This window comes from Phacochoerus africanus, chromosome 7, assembly GCF_016906955.1.
Source record: "Phacochoerus africanus isolate WHEZ1 chromosome 7, ROS_Pafr_v1, whole genome shotgun sequence".
In the NCBI taxonomy this organism is placed as follows: domain Eukaryota; kingdom Metazoa; phylum Chordata; class Mammalia; order Artiodactyla; family Suidae; genus Phacochoerus; species Phacochoerus africanus.
This window is the reverse complement of record NC_062550.1, coordinates 54,307,200-54,320,619: the sequence shown is the minus strand read 5'-3', so window position 1 is coordinate 54,320,619 and position 13,420 is coordinate 54,307,200. Positions and strand designations below refer to the sequence as shown.

Genomic DNA, 13,420 nt, shown 5'->3' with positions numbered 1-13,420 from the left:
TTCCCATGATGGGGGGTTTGTTTTGGGGCTCAGAATTCTCATTCCTGTCAGTGAGTCTCTGTGACACAGTTACTATCCAGTCTGTGGGCTTCCCACTCTGAGGTATGGGGTTGCTTATATTGCATAATCCCCCTCCTACCTCTTGATGTGGCCTCCCCTTTGTTTTCTGGAGTAAGATATCTTTTTGAAAGTTTCCAGTCCATTTGGTTGAAGATTGCTCAGCATTTGGTTGTACATTTTGCTATTCCTAGGGAGAAGTTGAGCTCAAGATTGTGATTCCTGAGAGGAGGAAAAACACATGAGGTGAGTGCATGCATTCTTATGAATGCTCCCAGTTTTTTTGCAGGCACTTCCCTGTATAGAGCTGGTTGTAAAACCTGAGTAGAACAGCAGTCTTATGTTGGTGAAGAGCAGATTGGGATTTTAAGCTGGCTCAGTACCTGGAATTTACTGAGCAAGGTACCTAAGAAGTAAAAGCTTTACAGAGGGCGGTGTCTAAAAGTCTGTGTTGGGGGTTTACTCTATGTCCTTGTGCACATGCTCAAGACAAGATACCAAGAGGTGCAGCAGAGATTTCTGATGCAGTGATGGGAGATGGAGTTTCAGCCTCATCAGACTAAAGAGACCTCACCTCCTTAAAGTACATAAAAACTATAAGAACAACTTATGCCAACAAATTTGACAGCAGAGGGGAAGTGGACAAATTGTTTCACTGATGAGTTCTACCAAGTATTTAAAGAAGAAATAATAGGAGTTCTCTTGTGGCATAGTGGGTTAAGGATCAGGCAATGTCACTGTGTGGTGTGATACCTGGTCTGGGAATTTCCACATGCTGTGGGTACAGTGAAAACAAAAGTAAAGAAGAAATAATACCGATTTAGACAAACATTTTATTTGATGAAGTCAGTGTAATCTTTATAACAGAATCTGACAAAGGAAGGGAAAAAATCACAGACCTTTACTATTCATGAACATAGTTGCAGAAATCTTTATCTAAATATAGCAAATGGAACCAAGTAATGTACGAAGACAATATTACATGAAGACCAAGTGGGGTTTATTCCAGCAATGCAAGGTTTAAGACTGGAGAAACAATGAATGTGGCTTATCACATTAACAGAATTAATGACAAATTATATAATCATTTCAGTTTTTATCGAAAATTTGACAAAATTAAATATTGGTTCATGATACAGGAACTTCTTCATGCCACTGGCATGGCCAATAAGTAAATAAAGAAAGAAAGAACTCCTACAACTCACTAATATAAATTACCCTATTTAAAATGGGCAAAACTTATTCAGACACTTCACAATGGAATGTACACAAATAGCTGATAAGCACATGTAAAAGTATTCAGCATCTCTAAACATCAAGGAAATGCAAACAGAAAAGTCAGTGGGATATCACTTCATCCCTAGAATGATTAAAATTGAAAATAATTTTATCACAAAATATTGGCTAGAATGTGGACAACTAGAATTTTCATACATTGCTGGGAGGCATTAAAAATGGTACGTACAACCACTTCGGAAGAAATTTTGTCAATTTCTTATAAACATATACCTGCCGTGTAATCTAGCCTTCTACTCCCAGCATTATGCCAAAAGGAGTGAAAAGCACATGTTCACAAAAATATTTTTTCAAAATGATTCATTACAGCTTTATTCCTAATATTTCCAAACCAGAAATAATCCAAACATCAATCAAAAGAATTTATAAAATATTGTGGTATGTCCATGTAATAGAATAGTACTTATCTCCAAAAAAGGAATAAGTGACTGACAAATATAGCAAGATGATGTATCTTAAAGACATTAGGCTGCAAACAAGCAGCTAGACACCAAAGAGTACATACTATGACTCCATTCATACAAAGTTCTAGAATAGGCAAAACTAACCTATGATAAAAGAAATTTAAAAAACTGAGGTGAGTGGGGTTGACTGTGTAGGGGCATGAAGGAACTTTCTGGGTTATGCAAACGTTCTTTATCTTGACAGTGGTGTGGATTATACAGCTGCACCCATTTGTCAAGTCATCTTATTGAATGCTTAAGATTTGTGTGGTTTTCTGATGGCAAATTTACTCAAAAAATGAACTTTAAAAAATAACTCTTCCTGATTTATGCTAAATATTACTAGGTCCCTTTACAGGATAACAAGGGTATGCCTTAGACCACACATTCTCTGAAGAAAAAAGCTATTTTTTCAGATAGATTATGGATGGATAGATGGTAGATAAATGGATAGATATAATGATAGGGTTGCTGACTCAATCACAATGGAGTATAAGCTTTGCATAATTATTTCTTACTAATACCACCTGTATACCTCATTATGTTTACACTTTCCTAATTCTACCCCTTTCCTTACCCAGAAGTTAACAAAGACACACATTTGTAAGATGGTTTAAAAAAAGTAAGCACAGGAGTTTCTGTTGTGGCACAGTGGTTAGGAACTGTGAGGTTGCAGGTTCGATCCCTGGCCTCACTCAGTAGGTTAAGAATCCCACATTGCTGTGAGCTATGGTGTAGGTCACAGATGCAGCTCAGATCCTGTGTTGCTGTGGCTCTGGTGTAGGCTGGGGTTTATAGCTCTGATCAGACCCCTAGCCTGGGAACCTCCATATGCCATGGGAGCAGCCCTAAAAAAGACAGAAAAGTAAATAAATAAATAACGTAAGCACATATTTTTATAATAATGAATTGAGAACCAATATAGCACATAGAAAGAGCAGTCTTCGCAACTGATTAGACATGTTTTCCAATCTTTCTTTCACAATTTATTAGTTACGTGACCTTGCGCAAGTAACTTAATCTCTCAGAAATCCATTTCTTCTTCATCTTCTTTTTCTTTTTGGCTGTGTCCATGGCATGCAGACGTTTTTGGGCTAGGCATCAAACCCTTACCACAGCAGTAATGCGAGCCACAGCAGTGACAACACTGGATCCTTAGCCCACTGAGCCACCAGGGAATCCTGAGAGTATGTTTCATTAGCCATGAACGGGATAATTTATGCTTCAAAAGGCTTATTCATTTCTATTCGACAAGGAATATTGACTTCCTATCATTTGCCAGGAACTGGCTATACATTTTGAAAAGGACACAAATCCAGAACATCAAAGAACTCCTAAAATAATAAGACAAACTATTCCACTTAAAAATAGGCATGGAGTTCTCTTATGACTCAGCAGATTAAGGAACTGGCATTGTTACTTCAGCAGCTGGTGTCACTGCTGTGGCAAGGGTTCGATCCCTGGCCCATGAACTCTCACACACCATTGAGTGCAGCCAAAAGAAAAAAAAAATAGGCAAAACCTTGGACAGATACCAGAGTGAAGAGTGGCAAAAAGGAGCCCCATAGTTAATGCAAGAAAACTAGTTAGTAGTCTTTCAGTAGTTTGGGTTGGAGATGTAGTAGTTTCAGTTTGAACTAGGAGAATGGCAGTGAAACAGGAGATGTGGACTGATTCTAGAAATATTTAAAAGATAAAATTCATAGAACTTGGTGTGAATTGGAAATATGGACCGTGAGAGGGGAAGCAACAGTTATGCTTCTTGCTTGCTAACTGGACAGAGGTTTGAGCTTTCTCAGAGAAAAGTGTAGATAGGGGACCAGATTTGGCAGTTTTTGAGATAAATGTAGAGAAAGCATGTCATGATGACTGGCCCAGAGTAGCTAATGTAGAATGGGACAACACTAATTAATTCATACGGGATCAGACCTGTAAACTTGATTTCAATCACTATTACAAAGTTAAAAATTAAAAAAGCAAGCATCAATGAAGCACACAATTATGTACCCAAAGCTATACTGCACAAATTTTGTTCAGATACTGTTGTTCTAGATCTAGTAGTTAATTACCCTAATTATATCTTTTTTGAGAATACTATGAGACCACTGAATTTATCCAACTCTTCTCATCTTTTCATACAGAAATGTTTCAGAATCTTAAAGAAATGTGTAGTGATTTGGCTGAAAAAAAAAGAGAACATCTTTACTAAAAAAGTTAGTGAATTGCTCAAAAATGAAAGAGGCCAATCTTGCACTGAAGAAAAGAGGGATAAAATAATACATGTAGTATTTGAAGTTTCTGTGCAAGGAGTTGCTTTAAAAACATTATAACTATATGCATGGTAATACTGCATGGCTTAAAAATGAATTTTGATACTGTCATGTAATTAGGTTACACATGAAAGAAACTTATAGACCTTAATAAAAAAAAAAAAACAGACTTTGGAAAAGATGACTAAAGCACACTTATTTTTATTTTATGCTTTGAAACCTGAATTGAGATATTTCACTACTTAAACCGTCGATGAAATCATGGAAGGCATCATAGCAAAAGATAAAACCCTTGGGAGGCTATTAACAATTTTGCCTTTACACTTCCTACGTGATGTGGAAATGTGGGTTTTGCTTCCCCATGAGACTCTTCTTGCTGGATTTGGTACAACTACTGCTATATCAACAGAAAGAATTAGGCATTATGGTGGGGCCCTCTGCAGATCTTGCCTTAGAAAGTTAAATGTCTATGTCAGATTTGTTAAAGGCATACCTTAAGTTAGAGGGAAGTTATCTTGCTGTAGGGAAAGAGGGCATCCTGCTATCAAAAATATGAATAATGTCCTACAAAGCAGACAGTAATTTTCATTCATAAGGAAATAAGTGATCTGCCTTGGTCAAGGAAAATCAAGTGTTATAGTGTAAGTAAAACATTTGCAGGCAGAGATGGTGAGAAAGAACATTTCATTAAAAGAATGGCATGATCAGGAACACAAAATTTGCCCAGAAAGGACGTTCATGCAAGTGGGAGGAAAGAGAATGAAAGGAAGAAACCAACTACCGAAATGTGAAAAAGGTAGAGTCTAAAGGTTTTGGTAATTTGTAGATGGGTGGGAGAAAATGAACATGAATGGTGATACCATAGCATCAGCCCAAAGCCATGAAAAGAAGCAAGCACCGCAGTGACGAATTAGTACAGCCTAAGTTTGGAAACTTAACTTATGTTGGCGCCTCAGAGTTCAGTTTATTATCATGACATGAGAATCAGTCTCCTCATTTTGTGTAGGAGACTGTTTGTTGCCTAATATTGGATTTAGGTTTGACTCTTCAAAGTTTTGAATTACACAGAAGGTGCTTGATGTAGAGACAAAAATACACAAAGAAATTTTAGAGTTTTTTTGAATCATGAACACATAAACATCAGAATAACTTATTAGCTTAACGAAAGGCAGCCAAGTTGGGTATGGGCCAGATTCCATGATGAACTGTAATATAAGATTCTAGAGTCAGAGACCCAGATTTTTCTTGCATATGCTCTGGCTTAAGTCAATCTGGTCCATGGGGTAAAGCAGGCCAGAAAATTTATTTTTATAACCTATTAAACTGTGACTAGGAGGTTGAACTTAATATAGGGTTGTAGCCTTACCAGAAGCCATTAAATCAGGGTGGGAAAGATAATTCTACTGTTTTTCCAACAGCATAGCAATTGAGAATAGAAGGGAAGGTTTTAGCTTGAATGTTCTCATAAATCCCTATGGATTATGAACTGACTAGTAGGGATGTTGCCTGTAACTGTGGCAGCTGGTGAGTAATTTGTAGCCTGTAGTCATCTCCTTCTAAGTGTGTTTACAGCAAGTCTTTGGCTCAACTGTTTGAGTAAGAGTCATTCTCCCTGGACCTATTATCGCCAGGCCACTCCACATTCATGGCATGAGACCAAGTGATACAGATGTTTGGAGTCATTTTAGGCTGAAGATATGCTAAATTAGGAATTAAGATTCTAAGCATATAATAAGAAGGACTTTCTGGATATGAAAGAAAGTTTAAGGGATCTTGGTGGATAATAAATATATCCCATCCTAAGTTTGCCTTCACTAGAACTGGAGACTTTGAGGTGGAGATCGCCTGACTGGGTTTGTTTGTGGAGGGAAATGTCACAGTTGTGTTAGAAAATGCTGAAGGCCATGTATGGACATTCTGAGGGGTCAGAAAAACCACACCTTCCTAGTTATAGACACACTTAGTAAGTAACTCCAGGGCTGTGCTACCCTGAAAGAATGACTTGGGTAAGACAATCTCTGTGCCTAGGTTTTATTGTCTTCCTTTATAAACAAAGAACATAGAACAACTCCCAATAGAATCTTAACTCTTAGCTTTATATATACATAGTCTCATGATTTACAAAAATGGCACAAATATCCACCCATGTCATTTGCATCATGACTTCGCAGCTTCTCCATCAAGGGAGTATGTCTATTCTCCCATCATTGAATGTGGATTGATCTTGTGACTTATTTTGGCCAATAAAATAAAATAGAAGTAATAATGTGCCAATTCCAAGTCTAGGCCTCCAAAGGCCTATGTGCTCTTGCTTATTTTCTTGGAATTCTGCCACGACTATGTGAGCAAGCCTAGGCTAGCTTGATGGATGATAAAAGACATGTGGCCCAATCACCCCTGTCACTCCAGCTGGCAGCCAGCAAAACACCAGATGTACATGAGACCATCATAGACCAATCAGCCCCTAACTAACCTGCCAGCTGATGACAGGTGAATGAACAAGCCAAGGTGAGATCAGCTAGACCTGGCTCAGATCAGCAGAACCATCCCTCTAACCTATAGGATTGTAAGGAACATATGTGCCTAATTTTTTAAAGAAGGGTCAACAAATTACGGCCATGGGCCAGCTGCCAGTTTTTATAAAGTTTTATTGTAACACAACCATGCCTATATGTTTATGTATTGTCTATGGCTTCTTCATGCTACAGTGGCAGAGCTGAATAGTTGGGATGGAGACTGTCTGATCCACAAAGACTAAAACATTTACTATCTGGCCCTTGAAGAAAAAGTTGGATGAGTCCCTGTTTTAAATCACTTACGTTTTGGGGTAACTTGTAGTATCTAACCGGCATGCTATCATATTAAAAAATTGATCATTTTGATTCTTCTTGTTAAACCATTTTTAAAAGCTTAATGGCTTTAAACAACAACTGATTTGTCATATTTTATGATTCTGTGGAGTGACTGGGCTCTGCTGGGCTATTCTTCTACCCCTCAGGAAGTTGGATGTTGATGTAGTCTAGGAGTAAGGCAGAACTTAAATTTCTGAGCTGACTCACTTGGGTGCCTGGTAGATGATGCTGGATATAACCTGGGAGATCAGTAGGTACTGGTGATTGAGGTACTACTTGCGGGCTGTGCACATGATCTAATGGCTGAGCTGTGAGAGGAGGCATCTCAAAGGTGAGAGTTTGAGAAACCCAAGCCAAAGCTACAAGACTTCTTATGACTTAGCATTAGAAGCTAAACTGTGCCATATTCTAATAGTCAGAGGTGAATCACAGAGGCTGCCTAGATTCAAGGGGAGGGACTACACAAAGGAGTAAATATTGATCTGGAAAGGGAACAGAAATGGTTGAAGACTAGCCATCTCAACTGTAACGCATGGGCTTTTCCCTCCCCTTCCATCCTTTCCTCTCCTGCAGCATCTTTCTTTTTGCCTCTGTTTTACAGCACAGGAATTGTTAAACTCACTATCATGCCTGATATACATGCATATATATGTATGTGTGTATATGCATATATTACATATAAATATTTATACACATATACATATATGTGTATATATACATATATACATACATACACACTTATATATACATATACACACATACATATATACACACACATATGTATATATAAGAACTTAGAGTTCTTGGATTGGAATCTCGGGTTGGCTTGGTTGGATAGCAGAGTGATGTTTACAATCGATCTTTTGCCTTTGGAAAGGGCCACTTCATATCTGCTTCAATTAAAATGTATAATGACTCTTTAACCTTATTAGTTTTAAAACTTTTAATCACATTATATCATTTGATCCATTTTTGGCAAGCTGATAATTTAGAAGGTAACCAAAGATGAAATATATGAAATAATGTAACAACTTCTCAGGATCCTTCACTCTCCCTTTGGCAGCCATTGCCTCCTATACAACAGTGGGCTCAACATGACCCCTCAACACAAAGTTTACAAGAAGACAGAGTGTAGGTTATCTGAGTGCTATAATACCACTCATTTTGGGGAATCTTCTCTCAGTGATCATCTAAAATTCCAGTACTATGTGCTTTGAGCTCTTGGCTCATTTTTTTCTCAAGTGACAAGTCAATTGCTTTGAACCACAAAACCCAAGACATCTGTTTTGTACTCCTGATTTTCAGAACACTGGCTTGCTCTCTAGCAATTTTGAGATCTTTAACTTTTAAAGTGGCTATCTTTGGTCCATATCACCTCCCTTTCTCTCTTTCAAATGCCATGGCAATCTTGCCTATTTGGACATTCTTCCAACACACACACACGCAAACATAGACCTCTGTAGTAAAAACAAGTCTGGAAGACAGAAAAATTGTTACTCTTCATTATACGCTATCAGTTAAATTGGGTGGGTTTGAAATGAGGCATAAACTCCTTTTTTTGGCTCACTCTGTCCCTGTGGATTTAGAGGAAAAGTTATACTAATTCCTCCTCCCAGACATTCTCTTTTCCCTACTCATGATAGTCACATGTTAAAACAAAAACCTTGCACTTAATTCTGCTTTCTCCATAAATATTTCCAGAATTCATGACTTTCTTACATGATTGTGTTGAATATTTCCACCTACTCACCATCCTCTTTCACCTTAATCTCTTCCAATTTCTTCTTTTGTGTTTCTGCTTTCTCCTAGGTTACTGTGATCCCCTGAAGCAAATCTAGTGACCCATGCTGGCATTTGACCATTCAAATGCTCTTGCTCCTTTACTCCCAGCAATTTATCTGTTCAGTCAGTTGTGTCCCTGCTCCCTCTTACCTACTCCTCTCCCCACTGCTATGCACAATGATCAGATAATGGCAGGTAAGAAATTACATCCACCCCACCTGGAGGTGTATTATAGGAGTATGGCAGGCCATGTAGTAGAGATAACCCTTCACCTATGTTTTCCTGTTTAAACAGAAGACAAAGACCAGAATCCTGTTCCAGAGGGATGGACTCTGTGCCAAAGAACAAAGTCAAGAGAGAAAATTTAAAGCCTAGTGTTTGATCCAATAGGATTAGATAGACTATGAGAAGGGGCTTAAAAAGAAAGAAAGCATGACAACAGAGGACAAGAAATAAGGCAAACAAAATGTGTCCTGCAGTAATTCCATTAATGAAGTATGGACTGTAGTGCCATCTTTTTCATTTGGTCATGATGGGTTTGTAAGGGAGCAAAGCTTGCCACCTCAAAATATGTCTCTTTGACATGAGGATTAATTTGGGCTGAATATTTTTAAGAAAGAGCAAGAAGTTCTTCTTGTTACCCACCCCCTTTAACTGATTAAAAGAATTTAGATAAAGGGCTTATTTCAAGAATAGAGCTATCACCAGAGATCTCTGCAAAGAATGTGGGCTCTGTGTGCTTGGGGAAACTCAGCAGGGGTGGAGGGCTAGAGAAGAGTCCATTCTGTGTCCCATTGTCTCTGCCAGGGCACAGGAAACATTCGTTTACCAACCATTTGCTTTATCACCTCCATGTGAATTGCCTTCTCCCTATGGCGGGGGTGGGGGGGGATGGGTTTAGGCATTTTGGTGAGTTGCTCAGTTTTCCTGGGTCCTTCTCGTGTATACATGTTATTAAACTTTCAGTTTTCTTTTGTTAATCTGTCTCATGTCAATTTTTTTTTTTTTTGTCTTTTTAGGGCCATACCTGTGGCATATGGAGAGTCCAAGGCTAGGGGTTGAATCGGAGCTGTAGTGGCTGGCCTACACCACAGCCACAGCAACGCCAAATCCAAGCCATGTCTGCAACCTACACCACTGCCCACAGCAGCGTGGGATCCTTAACCCACTGAGTGAGACCAGGGATTGAACCTTGTTCTCATGGATACTAGTCAGATTCGTTTCCACTGAGCCACAGTGGGAACTCCTGTCTCATGTCAATTTAATTCTCAGATGGCCAGAAGAACCTAGAAAGATAGAGAAAATTTTCTTTCTCCATAACAAGTTGAATTAAATTTCTAGACTGAAACTCATCTTCCATTGCCTAGGAGTGTTCTTCCTATGTTTGCAGTTTATATTTACAGTTTTATATTCTGCCTTGTCACTTCTTTTGTTCTTTATTTGTGGATATCTTATGAAATTCAGTCATGGTTCTGGACTTTCTACTCCATCTCAATACTTTAACTCCTTCAAAAGCTTTTTTGTAAAATTTATTCTTGTGAAGTTGGAACCTAAATGCAGTGAAATTTATGGATCTAAAATATACAGCTTTTTTTTTGCCATATTTTACTTTTTGCATATATATCTATATCAAGCTATAGAAAACTCACACCTGAAATCCCCTTCATGTCCCAGAGATTAATTTTGTCCATGTAAAAAATGTACAGCTCTAAGGAAATCATTGATAGACAATAAATGTAATATTTTAAAGTCTACAATTGGATAAATTTGATATATGTACATCTATGAAAACATCAATCAAGATAATAACCATATCCATAACTCTAAAAAGTTAGCTTATACCTCTTTGTAATCCCTCCCTCCCATGCTTCTTTACTCTCCAATCCTCCAACAGTTAATTGCATTTCCTGAATTTTATATTAATGGAATCATATTGTATGTTCTTTCATTCAGCATAATTATTTTGTTATAGATCTATGATAGAGTATGTATCACTACTTTGTTTTGTTGCTGAGTTGGCTTCAAGTATAAGGATATAGCATAATTTTTAAAATCCATTTGCCAGTTCATGGATACTTGAGTTGTTTCTAGTTTTTGGCTCTTATAAATAAAGTGAATAAAATAGGAATACTTTTTATTTATCTTGGGAACTATCAAGTAGAATGGCTTGATCAAATAATGTGTTTCTGTTCAACATTTTAAAGAAACTTCTAAAGTCTTTTCCAAAGTGGTTATACCATTCTATTTCCACTAGCAGTACATGAAAATTTTAGTTTTTCCACATTCTCATCAACACATAGCATGGTCAGTTTTTTAAATTTTAGCCATTTTAATCAGGGTGAAGTTGTATCTTATTCTGGTTTTACTTACATTGCTTTTCCTTCGAAAAATGATGACGAGAATCTTTTCATATGCTTATTCGTCATTCACATAGCTTCTTTAGTTAAGCATCTGTTCAACTCTTTTATCCATCTTGTAGAAGTAATTGAATTTTGTGTTTTATTATTGTGTTTTGAGTTCTTTATATATTCGAGATACAAGTACTTCAATAGGTATATGATCTGCAAATGGTTTTCTCCAGTCTGTAGCTTGCTTTTTATTCTCTTAACAATGTCTACTGAAGAGCAGAACTTTTGTGGATTGTGCTTTTGGTGTCATGTCTAAGAAAAAATTTCCTAATCAGAAATCACAAAGAATTTCTTACATATTTTTTCCTAGAGTCCTTGAATTGTTACTTTACATCTAGGTCTATCACTCATTTTGAGTCAATTATAATGAGATGAGAGGAGGAGGAGTGACCTAGAGGGTGGAGTAGGAGACCCTGAACTCACCTCCTCCTAAAGGCACACCAGAGTTACAACTATTTACAGGGCCCATATTGTTGAAAAAGACCAGAAGACTATCGGAAAAGATCTTCTACAACTAAAGACATAAGAATCTGTGACAAGATGGAGGAGATATGGTATAGTCAATTCATACCCTCAGATGGGTGAGTGACTCACAAATGGGAACATAATTACAATTGCAGAGGTTCTCCCCAAGGAGTGAGGGATCCAAGCTGCACATCAAGATCCCCAGCCCAGAGGTCTTACAACAGGAAGATGAGCCCCAGAATGCATGGCTTTGAAAGCTAACAGAGCTTACTTTAGGGAGAGCCAGAGGGCTATGGGAAATAGAGACGTCACTCTTAAAGGACACTCACAATATGTCACACACCAGGACCCAGGACAGAAGCATTAATGTGAAAGGAGCCTGAGTCTGACCCACTTGCTGATCTGGGAGAGCCTCCCAAAGAGGCAGGAGGCAACTGGACCTCACCCTGGAGATATAGACACTGGCAGAGGCCATACTGAGGAGCTTCTACCATGAGGGCACTGGTGCTGGCAAGCACAATTTTGGACTCCTCCCTCTAGTGAACTAGTGACAAGACCTGGCCACACCCACCAACCTCTTGGTACCAGTGTTGGGACACCTCAGGACAAGCAACTGGATGAGTGGGGACACGGGCTCACCTACCAGCAGGCCATCTGCCTTCAGGCCCCCTGAGCTTACAGTTGTCCTGTCCACCAGAAGGCTCCGAACCCAATCCCACACACCAGTGGACCAGCACTAGCACTAGGACAAGGCCTTACCCACCAGTGGGTGGGCAACAGACCCAGAGTACCCTGGGTCTTGGCTCCACACACCAGCAGGGGGGACAATAGCCTCAGGACCATGCAGCCCCACACCCTGCCATGTCAGGGAAAAGCCACATCCATCAGCAGATCAATATTAGATCCTGGACCCTCGGCCCCACAACCACCCACCCCAGAATCTAACTACTTCCACCAGAGGGCCAACACTAGCTCTGGGACCCCTTCCCCCTAGGGCAGTGAGCCAGTCACTTTGTGACCCAGCAACACCCACCAGAGACCAATAGCCTAGGCACAAGGCAGGGCCTGATAACCAACTAAACCAGATTGTCTATGGTAATCGGCCAACCACAATAGAAGGATCCATGAGCCCAGATAGAAGGCAGTCTTAGACCATATACCTCTGGTGAACATATGGAGTGTGCTGCTGGGACATAAAGGACATATCCTACAAAAGGCCTCTCTTCAAGGTCAGAAAACTTAATCAATCTACAAAATACATAGAAATAAAAATAGCAAATTTGTCAAAATGAGGCAACAGAGGAATATGTTCCAAATGAAGGAATAAGACAAAACTCCAGAAGAACTAAGAAAACTGGAGATAAGCAACTAAGAAAACTGGAGATTATCAAGGTAATGATAATGACATGATCAAAGACTCTGAGAGAGGATTAGATGAACAGAGTCAGAAGTTAGAAGTTTTTAATAAAGACTTAGAAAATATACAGAAGAACCAAATAGATAGGAAGAATACAATAACTGAAAGAATACACTAGAAGGAATTAGCAGTAGATTAGATGATACAGAGAAATGGGTCAGTGAGCTAGAAAAAAGAGTAAAGGAAATTACTGAAGTTGAACAGAAAACATAAAAAGAAATGAGGACAGTTTAAGAGATATTCTGGGAAAATGTCAAGCATACTGACATTCGCATCATAGGGGATCCCCAAAAAAGGAGAAAAAAGAGCGACAACATTTTAAGACATAATGCCTGAAAGCTTCACTAATCTGGGAAAGGAAACAGACATCCAGGTCCAAGAAGGACAGAGGGTCCAAGATCAACCCAAAGAGGACCACACCAAGGCACAC

At 38.8% G+C, this 13,420-nt stretch overlaps 1 long non-coding RNA gene across 1 annotated transcript in view; it reads left to right on the top strand.

Moving 5' to 3' along the window:
* Nucleotides 1–249: 249 nt before the first annotated feature.
* The window catches only part of LOC125131773 (uncharacterized), an 86,577-nt gene continuing 73,406 nt past the window's right edge, over nucleotides 250–13,420 (top strand). The window contains exon 1 of the long non-coding RNA XR_007136015.1: nucleotides 250–303. This is a non-coding gene — a long non-coding RNA (uncharacterized LOC125131773). The remainder of the gene's footprint in view (nucleotides 304–13,420) is intronic.